Raw genomic sequence first — 19,570 nt, 5'->3', positions numbered from 1 at the left:
ATAACTGCAGCAATACCTCCCTGTTTTTATATTCTATCCCCCTAGCAATAAAAGCCAACATTCCGTTGGCCTTCTTGATCACCTGCTGCACCTGCAAACTAACATTTTGATTTTCTTGCACTAGGACCCCCAGATCCCTTTGTACTGCAGTACTTTCCAGTTTCTCGCCATTAAGATAATAACTTGCTCTCCGATTTTTCCTGCCAAAGTGCATAACCTCACATTTTCCAATATTGTATTGCATCTGCCAAATCTCCGCCCACTCACCCAGCCTGTCTATATCCCCTTGTAGGTTTTTTATGTCCTCCTCACTCTCTACTTTCCCTCCCATCTTTGTATCATCTGCAAACTTTGATATGTTACACTCGGTCCCCTCCTCCAAATCATTAATATAAATTGTAAAGAGTTGGGGACCCAGCACCGACCCCTGCGGAACACCACTGGCTACAGTTTGCCAGTCCGAGAATGTACCATTTATCCCAACTCTCTGCTTCCTGTTAGATAACCAATCCTCCACCCATGCCAGAATATTACCCCCAATCCAGTGATTCTTTATCTTGAGCAATAATCTTTTATGTGGCACCTTGTCGAATGCCTTCTGGAAGTCCAAATACACTACGTCCACTGGTTCCCCTTTATCCACCCTGTACATTATATCCTCAAAGAACTCAAGCAAATTTGTCAGACATGACTTCCCCTTTGTGAAGCCATGCTGACTTTGTCCTATTAAATTATGTTTATCCAAATGTTCTGCTACTGTCTCCTTAATAATAGACTCCAAAATTTTACCCACCACAGATGTTAAGCTAACTGGTCTATAATGTCCAGCCTTCTGCCTACTACCCTTTTTAAATAAGGGTGTTACATTGGCAGTTTTCCAATCTGCCGGGACCTTTGCCGAGTCCAGAAAATTTTGGAAAATTATTACCAAAGCATCCACAATCCCTACTGCCACTTCCCTCAAGACCCTAGGATGTAAGCCATCAGGTCCAGGGGATTTATCCGCCTTGAGTCCCATTAATTTACTGAGTGCCAATTCCTTATGATTTTAATTGTATTTAGCTTCTCCCCCTCTAGAGCCCCCTATTTGTCCAGTGTTGGGATATTCTTAGTGTCCTCTACCGTAAAGACTGAAACAAAATATTTGTTCAGCATTTTTGCCATCTCCATGTTTCCCACCATTAATTTCCCCGTCTCATCCTCTAAAGGACCTACGTTTGCCTTAGCCACCCTTTTTCTTTTTATATAACCGTAGAAACTCTTGCTATCTGTTTTTATATTTTTGCTAATTTATTTTCATAATCTATCTTCCCTTTCTTAATCAATCCTTTAGTTACTTTTTGCTGTCTTTTGAAGACTTCCCAATCTTCTATCCTCCCACTAAGTTTGGCTACCTTATATGTCCTTGTTTTTAGTTGGATACTATCCTTAATTTCTTTACTTAGCCACAGATGGCTGTCATTTCTTTTACACCCTTTTTTCCTCAGTGGAATATATATTTTTTGAAAGTTGTAAAATAACTCCTTAAATGAACACCACTGCTCATGTACCGTCTTACCCTTTAATCTATTTTCCCAGTCCACTTTAATCAATTCCGCTCTCATACCATCATAGTCTCCTTTATTCAAGCTCAGTACGCTTGTTTGAGATCCAGCCTTCACACCCTCTAATTGGATATGGAATGTAACCATGTTATGGTCACTCATTCCAAGGGGATCCTTAACTAGGACATTATTAATTAATCCTGGCCCATTACACAGGACCAGGTCCAAGGTTGCCTGCCCCCTTGTAGGTTCAGTTACATACTGCTCAAGAAATCCATCCCTCATACACTCAATAAACTCTTCCTCAAGGCTACCCTGCCCAATTTGATTTGTCCAGTTAATATGATAGTTAAAATCCGCCATAATTATAGCTGTTCCCTTATTACATGCCCCGACTATTTCCTGATTAATACTTCTTCCAGCAGAGTTGCAACTATTAGGAGGCCGATATACTACGCCCACGAGTGTTTTTTGCCTCTTATTATTCCTTATCTCTACCCAAACTGTTTCATTATCCTGATCCTTTGTCCCAATATCTTTTCTCTGTATTACAGTGATTTCTTCCCTTATTAACATATAATAGAGTGGGTCCAGTGACTGAGAGCAGAGCGGGGATATAAAGGAGTGGGACCAGTGACCGAGAGCAGTGCGGGGATATAAAGGAATGGGACCAGTGACGGAGAGCAGAGCGGGGATATAAAGGAGTGGGACCAGTGACCGAGAGCAGTGCGGGGATATAAAGGAATGGGACCAGTGACCGAGAGCAGAGCGGGGATATAAAGGAATGGGACCAGTGACCGAGAGCAGAGTGGGGATATAAAGGAATGGGACCAGTGACCGAGAGCAGAGCGGGGATATAAAGGAATGGGACCAGTGACCGAGAGCAGAGTGGGGATATAAAGGAATGGGACCAGTGACTGAGAGCAGAGCGGGGATATAAAGGAGTGGGACCAGTGACCGAGAGCAGTGCGGGGATATAAAGGAATGGGACCAGTGACCGAGAGCAGAGCGGGGATATAAAGGAATGGGACCAGTGACCGAGAGCAGAGTGGGGATATAAAGGAATGGGACCAGTGACTGAGAGCAGAGCGGGGATATAAAGGAGTGGGACCAGTGACTGAGAGCAGAGCAGGGATATAAAGGAGTGGGACCAGTGACCGAGAGCAGAGCGGGGATATAAAGGATTGGGACCAGTGACTGAGAGCAGAGCGGGGATATAAAGGAGTGGGACTAGTGACCGAGAGCATAGCGGGGATATAAAGGAATTGGACCAGTGACTGAGAGCAGAGCAGGGATATAAAGGAGTGGGACCAGTAACCGAGAGCAGAGCTGGGATATAAAGGAATTGGACCAGTGACTGAGAGCAGAGCAGGGATATAAAGGATTGGGACCAGTGACTGAGAGCAGAGCGGGGATATAAAGGAATGGGACCAGTGACTGAGAGCAGAGCGGGGATATAAAGGATTGGGACCAGTGACCGAGAGCAGAGCGGGGATATAAAGGACTGGGACCAGTGACTGAGAGCAGAGCGGGGATATAAAGGATTGGGACCAGTGACGGAGAGCAGAGCGGGGATATAAAGGAGTGGGACCAATGACTGAGAGCAGAGTGGGGATATAAAGGAGTGGGACCAATGACTGAGAGCAGAGTGGGGATATAAAGGATTGGGACCAGTGACGGAGAGCAGAGCGGGGATATAAAGGAATTGGACCAGTGACTGAGAGCAGAGTGGGGATATAAAGGAGTGGGACCAGTGACTGAGAGCAGAGCGGGGAGATAAAGGACTGGGACCAGTGACCGAGTGCAGAGCGGGGATATAAAGGAATTGGACCAGTGACTGAGAGCAGAGTGGGGATATAAAGGATTGGGACTAGTGACCGAGTGCAGAGCGGGGATATAAAGGATTGGGACTAGTGACCGAGAGCAGAGCGGGGATATAAAGGATTGGGACCAGTGACCGAGTGCAGAGCGGGGATATAAAGGAGTGGGACCAATGACCGAGAGCAGAGCGGGGATATAAAGGATTGGGACTAGTGACCGAGTGCAGAGCGGGGATATAAAGGAGTGGGACCAATGACCGAGAGCAGAGCGGGGATATAAAGGATTGGGACTAGTGACCGAGTGCAGAGCGGGGATATAAAGGAGTGGGACCAATGACCGAGAGCAGAGCGGGGATATAAAGGATTGGGACTAATGACCGAGTGCAGAGCGGGGATATAAAGGAGTGGGACCAATGACCGAGAGCAGAGCGGGGATATAAAGGAGTGGGACCAATGACCGAGAGCAGAGCGGGGATATAAAGGAGTGGGACCAATGACCGAGAGCAGAGCGGGGATATAAAGGATTGGGACTAGTGACCGAGTGCAGAGCGGGGATATAAAGGAGTGGGACCAATGACCGAGAGCAGAGCGGGGATATAAAGCTGAGACCAACTCCAACACAAGCTGAAGTATGAAAGAGTGACATCAGAGAACAACAGGTTGGTGACTGGTTGCTGAGTAGTACTCTTTGCTTGGGGAGTGGTTTAAACTAGGAACCCATAACTTGCTAATACTTTATTAAATTATTAACATAAACTGGATAAATTAATTTAAAATATAACTAAAATTAAACAAATGAAATAATTACATAAAATCTTTAAGTAAATAAAACAAGCTTAGATCGCGATGGCAGTGCAAGTGGTGTGCTGTAACTGCAGCATGTGGGAGTTGGTGGAGAGCAGCGTTAACCCAGGCAACCACATCTGCAGGAAGTGTCTGCAACTCGAGGAACTTCGGCTCAGAGTTGTTGAGCTGAAGTCCAAGGTGCAATCATTGCGATGTATCAGGGAGGGGGAGAGCCACCTGGAAACTTTAAGCCACACCCCTTCACTTAAGTCGTGGTTTAGATTTGGCTAGTAGTCAGGGACAGGAGGATGTGACTGTGAGTCAGGCAGGTAGGGGGACCCCAGATGCAGTGGTGGAGGAGCCTCAAGTCAAGGGACAGAGAGTGTGCTGAGAGTTCGGTACGTGTGGGAGTTAGGTGAAGTGGGGAAGGAGGTGCTGCTTTGCCTTGCTTTTCTTGCAGAGCGGTAGTGGACCTGAGAGCGGTGAGCGGCGGGAGAGAGCGAGACCAGAGCGGAGATATAAACAGCGCGGAGAGAGCGAGACCAGAGCTTACTCTGAGAGCGAGACTCTGAGACCAGCGGCAGTTCGGGGTGACGTCACCAGTCAGAAAGTGACGCGGCACAGGGGAGGCAGCTGATTGGTGAGTAGGTTCAGGTGAGTATTTCTACCATTTTACTGTAAGTAAAGTAATAAGAAAGGGAAGATCTGCAGGTTTTATAGCAGATAGTGCTTTTTTTTAGTGAACCTAGGTCCCTAGTATAGTTAACATTTTCTAATTTCAACGTAATTTAAAAGGGGTAACTCAGCTAAGGCAAGTCATGGCAGCAGACCTCGCACCCGTGATATGCTCCTCCTGCAAGATGTGGGAAGTCATGGACACTACCAGTGTCCCTGCCGACCATGTGTGCGGGAAGTGTGTCCACCTGCAGCTACTGACCGATCGTATCTCGGAGCTGGAGCTGCGGGTGGACTCACTGTGGAGCATCCGCGATGCAGAGAAACTCGTGGATAGCACGTTTAGCGAGTTGGTCACACCGCAGGTAAAGGGTATACAGGCAGGAAGTGAATGGGTGACCACCAGGAAGAGTAAGAGATGCAGGCAGGTAGTGCAGGGGTCCCCTGTGGCCATCCCCCTCTCAAACAGATATGCCACTTTGGATGCTGTTGGGGGGGATGACTTATCAGGGGAAGGCAGCAGCAGCCAACTTCCTGGCACCACGGGTAGCTCTGCTGCACAGGCTGGGAGGAAAAAGAGTGGCAGAGCTATAGTGATAGGGGACTCAATTGTAAGGGGAATAGACAGGCGTTTCTGCGGCCGCAACCGAGACTCCAGGATGGTGTGTTGCCTCCCTGGTGCAAGGATCAAGGATGTCTCGGAGCGGCTACAGAACATTTTGGAGGGGGAGGGCGAACAGCCAGCTGTCGTGGTGCACATAGGCACCAACGATATAGGTAAAAAAGGGGATGAGGTCCTAAAAGCAGAATATAGGGAGTTAGGAGGTAAATTAAAAAATAGGACCTCAAAGGTAGTAATCTCAGGATTGCTGCCAGTGCCACGTGCTAGTCAGAGTAGAAATAGGAGGATATTTCAAATGAATACGTGGCTAGAGGAATGGTGCAAGGGGGAGGGATTCAAATTCCTGGGACACTGGAAACGGTTCTGGGGGAGGTGGGACCAGTACAAACCGGACGGTCTGCACCTGGGCAGGGCCGGGACCGCTGTCCTAGGAGGAGTGTTGGTTAGTGCTGTTGGGGAGGGTTTAAACTAAAGTGGCAGGGGGTTGGGAACCTGAGCAGGGAGAGAGAGGAAAGCGTAACAGGAAGGGACAGAAGGTATGGAGTAATAGGTAAAGTGTTAAAAAAGGAAAAAGCAAGAACTAAGCGTCACAAAACAGATTTGAAAGTTCTTTATCTGAATGCACGTAGCATTCGTAATAAAATGGACGAGTTAACGGCACAAATAACTACGTATGGGTATGATCTTGTGGCCATTACAGAAACATGGCTGCAGGGTGACAACGACTGGGAATTAAATATGCCAGGGTATTTAACAATCAGGAAGGACAGGCAGGAAGGAAGGGGAGGTGGGGTGGCTATGTTAATAAAGGAAGGAATCACTGTAATACAGAGAAATGATATTGGGACAAAGCATCAAGATAATGAAACAGTTTGGGTGGAGATAAGGAATAATAAGGGAAAAAAAACATTAGTGGGCGTAGTATATAGGCCTCCTAATAGTTGCAACTCTGCTGGAAGAAGTATTAATCAGGAGATAGTCGGGGCATGTAATAAGGGAACAGCCATAATTATGGGGGATTTTAATTATCATATTAACTGGACAAATCAAATTGGGCAGAGCAGCCTTGAGGACGAGTTCATTGAGTGCATCAGGGATGGATTTCTTGAGCAGTATGTAACTGATCCTACAAGGGGGCAGGCAACCTTGGACCTGGTCCTGTGTAATGAGTCAGGATTAATTAATAATGTCCTAGTTAAGGATCCCCTTGGAACGAGCGACCACAACATGGTTGAATTCCATATCCAATTAGAGGGTGAAAAGGTTGATTCTCAAACAAGCGTACTGAGCTTGAATAAAGGAGACTATGATGGTATGAGAGCGGAATTGATTAAAGTGGACTGGGAAAATAGATTAAAGGGTAAGACGGTACATGAGCAGTGGTGTTCATTTAGGGAGTTATTTTACAACTTTCAAAATAAATATATTCCACTGAGGAAAAAAGGGTGTAAAAGAAATGACAGCCATCCGTGGCTAAGTAAAGAAATCAAGGATAGTATCCGACTAAAAACAAGGACATATAAGGTAGCCAAACTTAGTGGGAGGATAGAAGATTGGGAATTCTTCAAAAGACAGCAAAAAGTAACTAAAGGATTGATTAAGAAAGGGAAGTTAGATTATGAAAAGAAATTAGCAAAAAATATAAAAACAGATAGCAAGAGTTTCTATAGTTATATAAAAAGAAAAAGGGTGGCTAAGGCAAACATAGGTCCCTTAGAGGATGAGACCGGGAAATTAATGGTGGGAAACATGGAGATGGCAAAAATGCTGAACAAATATTTTGTTTCAGTCTTTACAGTAGAGGACACTAAGAATATCCCAACACTGGACAAACAGGGGACTCTCGGGGGGGAGGAGCTAAATACGATTAAAATCACTCAAGAGATGGTACTCAGTAAAATAATGGGACTCAAGGCGGATAAATCCCCTGGACCTGATGGCTTCCATCCTAGGGTCTTGAGGGAAGTGGCAGTAGGGATTGTGGATGCTTTGGTGATAGTTTTCCAAAATTCCCTGGACTCAGGAGAGGTCCCGGCAGATTGGAAAACTGCTAATGTAACACCGTTATTTAAAAAGGGTAGTAGGCAGAAGGCTGGAAATTATAGGCCAGTTAGCTTAACATCTGTGGTGGGTAAAATTTTGGAGTCTATTATTAAGGAGACAGTAACGGAACATTTAGATAAGCATAATTTAATAGGACAAAGTCAGCATGGCTTTATGAAGGGGAAGTCATGTCTGACAAATTTGCTTGAGTTCTTCGAGGATATAACGTATAGGGTGGATAAAGGGGAACCAGTGGACGTAGTGTATTTAGACTTCCAGAAGGCATTCGACAAGGTGCCACATAAAAGATTATTACTTAAGATAAAAAATCACGGGATTGGGGGTAATATTCTGGCATGGGTGGAGGATTGGTTATCAAACAGGAAGCAGAGAGTTGGGATAAATGGTTCATTTTCGGACTGGCAACCAGTAACCAGTGGTGTTCCACAGGGGTCGGTGCTGGGTCCCCAACTCTTTACAATCTATAGTAACGATTTGGAGGAGGGGACCGAGTGCAACATATCAAAATTTGCAGATGATACAAAGATGGGAGGGAAAGTAGAGAGTGAGGAGGACATAAAAAACCTGCAAGGGGATATAGACAGGCTGGGTGAGTGGGCGGAGATTTGGCAGATGCAATATAATATTGGAAAATGTGAGGTTATGCACTTTGGCAGGAAAAATCAGAGAGCAAGTTATTTTCTTAATGGCGAGAGACTGGAAAGTACTGCAGTACAAAGGGATCCGGGGGTCCTAGTGCAAGAAAATCAAAAAGTTGGTATGCAGGTGCAGCAGGTGATCAAGAAAGCCAACGGAATGTTGGCTTTTATTGCTAGGGGGATAGAATATAAAAACAAGGAGGTATTGCTGCAGTTATATAAGGTATTGGTGAGACCGCACCTGGAATACTGCATACAGTTTTGGTCTCCATACTTAAGAAAAGACATACTTGCTCTCGAGGCAGTACAAAGAAGGTTCACTCGGTTAATCCCGGGGATGAGGGGGCGGACATATGAGGAGAGGTTGAGTAGATTGGAACTCTACTCATTGGAGTTCAGAAGAATGAGAGGCGATCTTATTGAAACATATAAGATTGTGAAGGGTCTTGATCGGGTGGATGCAGTAAGGATGTTCCCAAAGATGGGTGAAACTAGAACTAGGGGGCATAATCTTAGAATAAGGGGCTGCTCTTTCAAAACTGAGATGAGGAGAAACTTCTTCACTCAGAGGGTGGTAGGTCTGTGGAATTTGCTGCCCCAGGAAGCTGTGGAAGCTACATCATTAGATAAATTTAAAACAGAAATAGACAGTTTCCTAGAAGTAAAGGGAATTAGGGGTTATGGGGAGCGGGCAGGAAATTGGACATGAAGCTGAGTTCGGATCGGTCAATGCCCTGTGGGTGGCGGAGAGGGCCCAGGGGCTATGTGGCCGGGTCCTGCTCCGACTTCTTGTGTTCTTTAGATTTGTGGTTGGGATCAGATCAGCCATGATCTTATTGAATGGCGGAGCAGGCTCGAGGGGCCGATTGGCCTACTCCTGCTCCAATTTCTTATGTTCTTATGTTCTTATGTAATAGGGCGTTATTGACTAAGGTCACATCAGGGAAAAATAGAAAATAGTTAAAATTAAAGGCACTGTATCTGAATGCACGAAGCATTCATATCAAGATGGATGAATTAATGGCACAAAAAGAGATAAATGGGTTTGATTTAGTAGCCATTACTGAGACGTGGTTGCAGGGTGATCAAGGTTGGGAACTAAATATTCCAGGGTACTTGACTTTTAGAAAAGATAGGCAAAATGGAAAAGGAGGGAGGGGGCAATAGGGGTAACCCTGATAATAAAGGCAGTAGTGAGAAAGGATCTTAGCTCAGAAAATCAGGATGTAGAAGAAACAACAAGGGGCAGAAAACGTTGGTGGGAGTAGTTTATAGGCCCCCTAATAGTAGTTATAGTATTCCACAGAGTATAAATCAGGAAATTAGAGGAGCATGCAACAAGGGTAATGCAATAATCATGGGGGACTTTAATCTTCATATAGACTGGGCAAACTAAATTGGCAAAAAGAGTTTGGAGAACGAGTTCATGGAATGTATTAGAGAGTTTTCTAGAACAATATGTTTTTTTTTATTCGTTCACGGGATGTGGGCGTCGCTGGCAAGGCCTGCATTTATTGCCCATCCCTAATTGCCCTCGAGAAGGTGGTGGTGAGCCGCCTTCTTGAACCGCTGCAGTCCGTGTGGTGACGGTTCTCCCACAGTGCTGTTAGGAAGGGAGTTCCAGGATTTTGACCCAGCGACAATGAAGGAACGGCGATATATTTCCAAGTCGGGATGGTGTGTGACTTGGAGGGGAACGTGCAGGTGGTGTTGTTCCCATGCGCCTGCTGCCCTTGTCCTTCTAGGTGGTCGAGGTCACGGGTTTGGGAGGTGCTGTCAAAGAAGCCTTGGCGAGTTGCTGCAGTGCATCCTGTGGATGGTGCACACTGCAGCCACAGTGCGCCGGTGGTGAAGGGAGTGAATGTTTAGGGTGGTGGATGGGGTGCCAATCAAGCGGGCTGCTTTATCTTGGATGGTGTCGAGCTTCTTGAGTGTTGTTGGAGCTGCACTCATCCAGGCAAGTGGAGAGTATTCCATCACACTCCTGACTTGTGCCTTGTAGATGGTGGAAAGGCTTTGGGGAGTCAGGAGGTGAGTCACTCACCGCAGAATACCCAGCCTCTGACCTGCTCTCATAGCCACAGTATTTATATGGCTGGTCCAGTTAAGTTTCTGGTCAATGGTGACCCCCAGGATGTTGATGGTGGGGGATTCGGCGATGGTAATGCCGTTGAATGTCAAGGGGAGGTAGTTAGACTCTCTCTTGTTGGAGATGGTCATTGCCTGGCACTTATCTGGCGCGAATGTTACTTGCCACTTATCAGCCCAAGCCTGGATGTTGTCCAGGTCTTGCTGCATGCAGGCTCGGACTGCTTCATTATCTGAGGGGTTGCGAATGGAACTGAACACTGTGCAGTCATCAGCGAACATCCCCATTTCTGACCTTATGATGGAGGGAAGGTCATTGATGAAGCAGCTGAAGATGGTTGGGCCTAGGACTCTGCCCTGAGGAACTCCTGCAGCAATGCCCCGGGGCTGAGATGATTGGCCTCCAACAACCACTACCATCTTCCTTTGTGCTAAGTATGACTCCAGCCACTGGAGAGTTTTCCCCCTGATTCCCATTGACTTCAATTTTACTAGGGCTCCTTGGTGCCACACTCGGTCAAATGCTGCCTTGATGTCAAGGGCAGTCACTCTCACCTCTGTCAAGAAACCAACTAGGGAACAGGCTATTTTAGATCTAGTATTATGTAATGAGACAGGGTTAATTAGTAATCTTATAGTTGAGGATAATTTGCAGTAGAGTGATCATAATATAATAGAATTTCATATTGAGTTTGAGAGTGATGTAGTTAAGTCCAAAACTAGGATCTTCAATTTAAACAAAGCCAATTATGTAGCATGAGGGGCATGCTGGCTAAGGTAGATTGGGATATTAGATCAAAAGATATGAGTATAAATAAGCAATGATGAACATTTAAAGAAATAATTCATAATTCTCAATGAATATTAATTCCATTGAGGAATAAAAACTCCACTGGAAAAATGATCCAACATGGCTAACTGGAGAAGTTAAGGATAGTATTAGATTAAAAGAAGAGGCTTACAATGTTGCCAAAAAGAGTAGTAAGCCTGAGGATTGGGAGGGTTTTAGGAATCAGCAAAGGATGACCAAGAAATTGATAGAGGGAGAAAATTGAACACGAGTAAATTAGCAAGAAATATAAAAACAGCTTGTAAGAGCTTCTATATGTATATAAAAAGGAAGAGATTAGCAAAAGTAAACGTGGGTCCCTTAGAGGTAGAGACAGGAGAACTTACAATGGGGAATAAGGAAATGGCAGAGATGTTAAATAAATATTTTGTATCTGTCTTCACAGTAGAAGGCACAAAAAACATATCGGAAATAATGGGGAACCAAGGGTCTAATGAGAGTGAGGAACTTAAAGCAATTAAGATTAGAAAAGAAAAAGTACTGGCGAAATTAATGGGACTAACAGCCGACAAATCCCTTGGATCTGATGGCTTACATCCTAGGGTTTTAAAAGAGGTGGCTGCAGAGATAGTGGATGCATTGGTTTTGATCTTCCAGAATTCCCTAGATTCTAGAATGGTCCCTGTGGATAGGAAAGGAGCAAATGTAACCCGTATTTAAGAAAGGATGGAGAGAGAAAACAGGGAACTACAGGCCAGTTAGCCTGATGTCAGTAGTAAGGAAAATGCTAGGATCCATTATTAAGGACGTAATAACAGGCCACTTCGAAAATCATAATATGATTCGGCAGAGTCAACACGGTTTTATGAAAGGGAAATCGTGTTTGACAAATCTATTAGAATTTTTTGAGGATGTAACTAGCAGGGTAGATAAGGGGGAACCAGTGGATGTAGTATATTTGGATTTTCAAACGGCATTCAATAAGGTGCCGCACAAGAGGTTGTTACACAAGATTAGGGCTCATGAGATTGGGGGTATTTTATTAGCGTGGATTGAGGATTGGTTAACAGACAGAAAACAGAGAGTAGGATTAAACAGGTCATTTTTGACAAGTTGTAATAGTGGGGTGCCACAAGGATCGGTGCTTGGGCCTCAACTATTTACAATCTATATCAATGACTTAGATGAAGGGACCGAGTGTAATGTATCCAAGTTTGCTGACGATACAAATCTAGGAGGGAAAGTAAGCTGTGAAGAGGACTCAAAGAGGCTGCAAACCAAATAGACAGTTTAAGTGAGTGGGCGAGAAATGTGAAATTATCCACTTTGGTAGGAAGAATAGAAAAGCAGAATATTTTTTAAAAGGTGAGACACTAAGAAATGTTGGTAATCAGTGGAATTTGGGTGTCCTTGTACATGAATCTCAGAAAGTTAACATGCAAGTACAGCAAGCAATTAGGAAGGCAAATGGTATGTTAACCTTTATTGCAAGGAGGTTGGAGTATAAGAGTAAGGGGGTCCTTGCTGCAATTATATAGGGCTCTGGTAAGACCACACCTGGAGTACTGTGTACAGTTTGGGCCTCCTTACCTAAGGAAGGATATACTTGCCTTAGAAGGGGTGCAATGAAGGTTCACTGGATTGATTCCTGGGTGTGGAGATGCCTGTGATGGCCTGGGGTTGACAATTGTAAACAATTTTACAACACCAAGTTATAGTCCAGCAATTTTATTTTAAATTCACAAGCTTTCGGAGATTTCCTCCTTCCTCAGGCAAATGTTTCAAGAGCTCCTTGAAGCCTACGCATTTATACATATAGAACAATACATGGTGTTTACAGACTGCCCCTGCAACTGCCCGTTGCCAAGGCAATCACCGTGTTCAGACAGAGAGGTGTCACCTGCAGAACCCCCGAATACACATTCAACAAAAAAACAAACAGGGAAAAAAAACAGAGAAAAAAAACAGAGAGAGGCAGAAACATCCGGAAGGCAGAGAGAGCCAGCAAATGACCCATTATATTAAAAACAGATAACATTTGTTCGCTGGTGGGGTAACGTGTAGCGTGACATGAACCCAAGATCCCGGTTGAGGCCGTCCTCATGGGTGCGGAACTTGGCTATCAATTTCTGCTCGACGATTTTGCGTTGTCGTGTGTCTCGAAGGCCGCCTTGGAGTACGCTTACCCGAAGGTCGGTGGATGAATGTCCATGACTGCTGAAGTGTTCCCCGACTGGGAGGGAACCCTCCTGTTTGGCGATTGTTGCGCGGTGTCCGTTCATCCGTTGTCGCAGCGTCTGCATGGTCTCGCCAATGTACCATGCTCTGGGGCATCCTTTCCTGCAACGTATGAGGTAGACAACGTTGGCCGAGTCACAGGAGTATGAACCATGCACCTGGTGGGTGGTGTCCTCTCGTGTGATGGTGGTATCTGTGTCGATGATCTGGCATGTCTTGCAGAGGTTACCGTGGCAGGGTTGTGTGGCGTCGTGGACGCTGTTCTCTTGAAAGCTAGGTAGTTTGCTGCGAACGATGGTCTGTTTGAGGTTGGGTGGCTGTTTAAAGGCGAGTAGTGGAGGTGTGGGGATGGCCATAGCGAGGTGTTTGTCCTCATTGATGACATGTTGAAGGCTGCGGAGAACATGGCGTAGTTTCTCCGCTCCGGGGAAGTACTGGACGACAAAGGGTACTCTGTTGGTTGCGTCCCGTGTTAGTCTCCTGAGGAGGTCTATGCGATTTTTTGCTGTGGCCCGTCGGAACTGTCGATCGATGAGTCGAGCGTCATATCCCGTTCTTACTAGGGCGTCTTTCAGCGTCTGTAGGTGTCCATCGCGTTCCTCCTCGTCTGAGCAGACCCTGTGTATTCGCAGGGCCTGTCCATAGGGGATGGCCTCTTTGACGTGGTTAGGGTGGAAGCTGGAAAAGTGGAGCATCGTGAGGTTGTCCGTGGGCTTGCGGTAGAGTGAGGTGCTGAGGTGCCCGTCTTTGATGGAGATTCGTGTGTCCAAGAAAGAAACTGATTCTGAGGAGTAGTCCATGGTGAGCTTGATGGTGGGATGGAACTTGTTGATGTTATCGTGTAGTCTCTTTAGTGATTCCTTGCCGTGGGTCCATAGAAAGAAAATGTCGTCGATGTATCTGGTGTATAGTGTTGGTTGGAGGTCTTGTGCAGTGAAGAAGTCCTGCTCGAACTTGTGCATGAAAATGTTGGCGTATTGGGGTGCGAATTTGGTCCCCATGGCTGTTCCGTGTGTTTGGGTAAAGAACTGGTTATCGAAGGTGAAGACATTGTGATCCAGGATGAAGCGGATGAGTTGTAGGATGGCTTCCGGAGATTGGTTGTTGTTGGTGTTGAGTATTGATGTTGTCGCAGCGATGCCGTCATCGTGGGGGATACTGGTGTATAGTGCCGAGACGTCCATCGTGGTGAGAAGTGTTCCTGGTTCAACTGGTCCGTGGGTACTGAGTTTTTGTAGGAAGTCTGTAGTGTCGCGACAGAAGCTGGGGGTTCCCTGTACGATGGGTTTCAGGATGCCCTCGATGTATCCAGAGAGGTTCTCACACAGGGTTCCGTTGCCTGATACGATGGGACGTCCGGGTGTGTTGGCTTTGTGTATCTTTGGGAGGCAGTAGAAGTCTCCCACGCGGGGATTACGTGGGATGAGAATGCGTAGGATGCTTTGAAGGTCTGGATCGAAGGTCTTGATCAGTTTGTTGAGCTGGTGGGTGTGTTCTTTGGTCGGATCTGCGGGTAACCGTCTGTAGTGTTCCTGGTTGTCCAGTTGTCGGTATGCTTCTTTGCAATAGTCTGTTCTGTTCTGTATGACTATGGCTCCTCCTTTGTCCGCTGGTTTGATGACGATGTTGCGGTTGGTCTTGAGAGCGTTGATGGCGTTGCGTTGTGCTCGGGTGACATTCTGGACTGTCTTCTGAGTGCGGCTGATGAATCTGGCATTGACGCATTTCCTGACAGCTTGAGCATACATGTCCAGCTGAGGGCAGCGACCCTCCGGAGGAGTCCAGTTTGACTCTTTCCTCTTCGGTTGCTGTATCGCGGATCCCTCTGTCTGCTGTTCCGGATCGTCGATTGTCTCATTGGGTTCGCTGCTGAAATCTTGGGGTTTGTGGTAGAATTCCCGGAGCCTCATTCTCCTGATGAATTCCTCTGTGTCCGCCGCGAGACTAGTGGGGTCCATTTTGGTAGTGGGGCAGAAATTGAGCCCTCGGCTGAGAACTTCGATTTCGTCTGGTTGAAGGGTGTGGTCGGATAAATTGACAATAGACTTCCCTGTGGTTGCAACCGTGGTACCAGGGGAAGCTTGGTCGTTGCTGGTGGTGATGCCGAGTTTCTCAAGCTTCCTGCTCTTGGTTTTCATGTAGGCAGCGTAGTTCCGTTGCCTCGTCTGTTTGGCGGTATAACGTAGCTGGTCTGCTGTGTCCTGAGTACAGGTTAAGAGTATGGACTCTATCTTGGTTTCGAGGTTGTGGCGTCTGCTGTAGAGTTGGTGTATGAGATGGTTGCGGAGTGTGCGAGAGGTACGGCGGCAGAGTCTCTCAGCGTAATCCGAGTTGTATGTGGACTTGAGTGGGTTCGTGATCTGGAGTCCTTTCGGGATCTTGTCTGCTTTCTTGCAGCTCTGTAAAAACTTGATGTCTGTGTCTAAATGCGCGATCTTCTTGGATATCCTTTCCACTGTGAGCCGGCAGTTTGTGGTGTCGATGGTAGTCATGATGTGGAGATGCCGGTGATGGACTGGGGTTGACAATTGTAAACAATTTTACAACACCAAGTTATAGTCCAGCAATTTTATTTTAAATTCACAAGCTTTCGGAGATTTCCTCCTTCCTCAGGCAAATGTTTCAAGAGCTCCTTGAAGCCTACGCATTTATACATATAGAACAATACATGGTGTTTACAGACTGCCCCTGCAACTGCCCGTTGCCAAGGCAATCACCGTGTTCAGACAGAGAGGTGTCACCTGCAGAACCCCCGAATACACATTCAACAAAAAAACAAACAGGGAAAAAAAACAGAGAAAAAAAACAGAGAGAGGCAGAAACATCCGGAAGGCAGAGAGAGCCAGCAAATGACCCATTATATTAAAAACAGATAACATTTGTTCGCTGGTGGGGTAACGTGTAGCGTGACATGAACCCAAGATCCCGGTTGAGGCCGTCCTCATGGGTGCGGAACTTGGCTATCAATTTCTGCTCGACGATTTTGCGTTGTCGTGTGTCTCGAAGGCCGCCTTGGAGTACGCTTACCCGAAGGTCGGTGGATGAATGTCCATGACTGCTGAAGTGTTCCCCGACTGGGAGGGAACCCTCCTGTTTGGCGATTGTTGCGCGGTGTCCGTTCATCCGTTGTCGCAGCGTCTGCATGGTCTCGCCAATGTACCATGCTCTGGGGCATCCTTTCCTGCAACGTATGAGGTAGACAACGTTGGCCGAGTCACAGGAGTATGAACCATGCACCTGGTGGGTGGTGTCCTCTCGTGTGATGGTGGTATCTGTGTCGATGATCTGGCATGTCTTGCAGAGGTTACCGTGGCAGGGTTGTGTGGCGTCGTGGACGCTGTTCTCTTGAAAGCTAGGTAGTTTGCTGCGAACGATGGTCTGTTTGAGGTTGGGTGGCTGTTTAAAGGCGAGTAGTGGAGGTGTGGGGATGGCCATAGCGAGGTGTTTGTCCTCATTGATGACATGTTGAAGGCTGCGGAGAACATGGCGTAGTTTCTCCGCTCCGGGGAAGTACTGGACGACAAAGGGTACTCTGTTGGTTGCGTCCCGTGTTAGTCTCCTGAGGAGGTCTATGCGATTTTTTGCTGTGGCCCGTCGGAACTGTCGATCGATGAGTCGAGCGTCATATCCCGTTCTTACTAGGGCGTCTTTCAGCGTCTGTAGGTGTCCATCGCGTTCCTCCTCGTCTGAGCAGACCCTGTGTATTCGCAGGGCCTGTCCATAGGGGATGGCCTCTTTGACGTGGTTAGGGTGGAAGCTGGAAAAGTGGAGCATCGTGAGGTTGTCCGTGGGCTTGCGGTAGAGTGAGGTGCTGAGGTGCCCGTCTTTGATGGAGATTCGTGTGTCCAAGAAAGAAACTGATTCTGAGGAGTAGTCCATGGTGAGCTTGATGGTGGGATGGAACTTGTTGATGTTATCGTGTAGTCTCTTTAGTGATTCCTTGCCGTGGGTCCATAGAAAGAAAATGTCGTCGATGTATCTGGTGTATAGTGTTGGTTGGAGGTCTTGTGCAGTGAAGAAGTCCTGCTCGAACTTGTGCATGAAAATGTTGGCGTATTGGGGTGCGAATTTGGTCCCCATGGCTGTTCCGTGTGTTTGGGTAAAGAACTGGTTATCGAAGGTGAAGACATTGTGATCCAGGATGAAGCGGATGAGTTGTAGGATGGCTTCCGGAGATTGGTTGTTGTTGGTGTTGAGTATTGATGTTGTCGCAGCGATGCCGTCATCGTGGGGGATACTGGTGTATAGTGCCGAGACGTCCATCGTGGTGAGAAGTGTTCCTGGTTCAACTGGTCCGTGGGTACTGAGTTTTTGTAGGAAGTCTGTAGTGTCGCGACAGAAGCTGGGGGTTCCCTGTACGATGGGTTTCAGGATGCCCTCGATGTATCCAGAGAGGTTCTCACACAGGGTTCCGTTGCCTGATACGATGGGACGTCCGGGTGTGTTGGCTTTGTGTATCTTTGGGAGGCAGTAGAAGTCTCCCACGCGGGGATTACGTGGGATGAGAATGCGTAGGATGCTTTGAAGGTCTGGATCGAAGGTCTTGATCAGTTTGTTGAGCTGGTGGGTGTGTTCTTTGGTCGGATCTGCGGGTAACCGTCTGTAGTGTTCCTGGTTGTCCAGTTGTCGGTATGCTTCTTTGCAATAGTCTGTTCTGTTCTGTATGACTATGGCTCCTCCTTTGTCCGCTGGTTTGATGACGATGTTGCGGTTGGTCTTGAGAGCGTTGATGGCGTTGCGTTGTGCTCGGGTGACATTCTGGACTGTCTTCTGAGTGCGGCTGATGAATCTGGCATTGACGCATTTCCTGACAGCTTGAGCATACATGTCCAGCTGAGGGCAGCGACCCTCCGGAGGAGTCCAGTTTGACTCTTTCCTCTTCGGTTGCTGTATCGCGGATCCCTCTGTCTGCTGTTCCGGATCGTCGATTGTCTCATTGGGTTCGCTGCTGAAATCTTGGGGTTTGTGGTAGAATTCCCGGAGCCTCATTCTCCTGATGAATTCCTCTGTGTCCGCCGCGAGACTAGTGGGGTCCATTTTGGTAGTGGGGCAGAAATTGAGCCCTCGGCTGAGAACTTCGATTTCGTCTGGTTGAAGGGTGTGGTCGGATAAATTGACAATAGACTTCCCTGTGGTTGCAACCGTGGTACCAGGGGAAGCTTGGTCGTTGCTGGTGGTGATGCCGAGTTTCTCAAGCTTCCTGCTCTTGGTTTTCATGTAGGCAGCGTAGTTCCGTTGCCTCGTCTGTTTGGCGGTATAACGTAGCTGGTCTGCTGTGTCCTGAGTACAGGTTAAGAGTATGGACTCTATCTTGGTTTCGAGGTTGTGGCGTCTGCTGTAGAGTTGGTGTATGAGATGGTTGCGGAGTGTGCGAGAGGTACGGCGGCAGAGTCTCTCAGCGTAATCCGAGTTGTATGTGGACTTGAGTGGGTTCGTGATCTGGAGTCCTTTCGGGATCTTGTCTGCTTTCTTGCAGCTCTGTAAAAACTTGATGTCTGTGTCTAAATGCGCGATCTTCTTGGATATCCTTTCCACTGTGAGCCGGCAGTTTGTGGTGTCGATGGTAGTCATGATGTGGAGATGCCGGTGATGGACTGGGGTTGACAATTGTAAACAATTTTACAACACCAAGTTATAGTCCAGCAATTTTATTTTAAATTCACAAGCTTTCGGAGATTTCCTCCTTCCTCAGGCAAATGTTTCAAGAGCTCCTTGAAGCCTACGCATTTATACATATAGAACAATACATGGTGTTTACAGACTGCCCCTGCAACTGCCCGTTGCCAAGGCAATCACCGTGTTCAGACAGAGAGGTGTCACCTGCAGAACCCCCGAATACACATTCAACAAAAAAACAAACAGGGAAAAAAAACAGAGAAAAAAAACAGAGAGAGGCAGAAACATCCGGAAGGCAGAGAGAGCCAGCAAATGACCCATTATATTAAAAACAGATAACATTTGTTCGCTGGTGGGGTAACGTGTAGCGTGACATGAACCCAAGATCCCGGTTGAGGCCGTCCTCATGGGTGCGGAACTTGGCTATCAATTTCTGCTCGACGATTTTGCGTTGTCGTGTGTCTCGAAGGCCGCCTTGGAGTACGCTTACCCGAAGGTCGGTGGATGAATGTCCATGACTGCTGAAGTGTTCCCCGACTGGGAGGGAACCCTCCTGTTTGGCGATTGTTGCGCGGTGTCCGTTCATCCGTTGTCGCAGCGTCTGCATGGTCTCGCCAATGTACCATGCTCTGGGGCATCCTTTCCTGCAACGTATGAGGTAGACAACGTTGGCCGAGTCACAGGAGTAT

General features: G+C 47.0%; 1 protein-coding gene across 2 annotated transcripts in view; it reads left to right on the top strand.

Annotated features, from left to right (window-relative positions):
• agpat4 (1-acylglycerol-3-phosphate O-acyltransferase 4 (lysophosphatidic acid acyltransferase, delta)) overlaps positions 1-19,570 on the top strand; it is a 204,465-nt gene that overhangs the window by 9,052 nt on the left and 175,843 nt on the right. Inside the window, exon 1 of one of the 2 annotated variants that reach the window (XM_067988361.1) lies at positions 4,744-4,804. The exons of the other annotated variant lie outside the window; for it this stretch is intronic. The gene's annotated coding sequence lies outside the window, so the exon portion shown is untranslated. Of the gene's footprint in view, positions 1-4,743; positions 4,805-19,570 lie in introns of those variants that run through there. 2 annotated transcript variants of the gene reach the window in all.

This window comes from Heptranchias perlo, chromosome 8, assembly GCF_035084215.1.
Source record: "Heptranchias perlo isolate sHepPer1 chromosome 8, sHepPer1.hap1, whole genome shotgun sequence".
Classification (NCBI taxonomy): domain Eukaryota; kingdom Metazoa; phylum Chordata; class Chondrichthyes; order Hexanchiformes; family Hexanchidae; genus Heptranchias; species Heptranchias perlo.
Note: the sequence above shows the minus strand (reverse complement) of the source record. Positions and strands in the feature narration are given on the sequence as shown.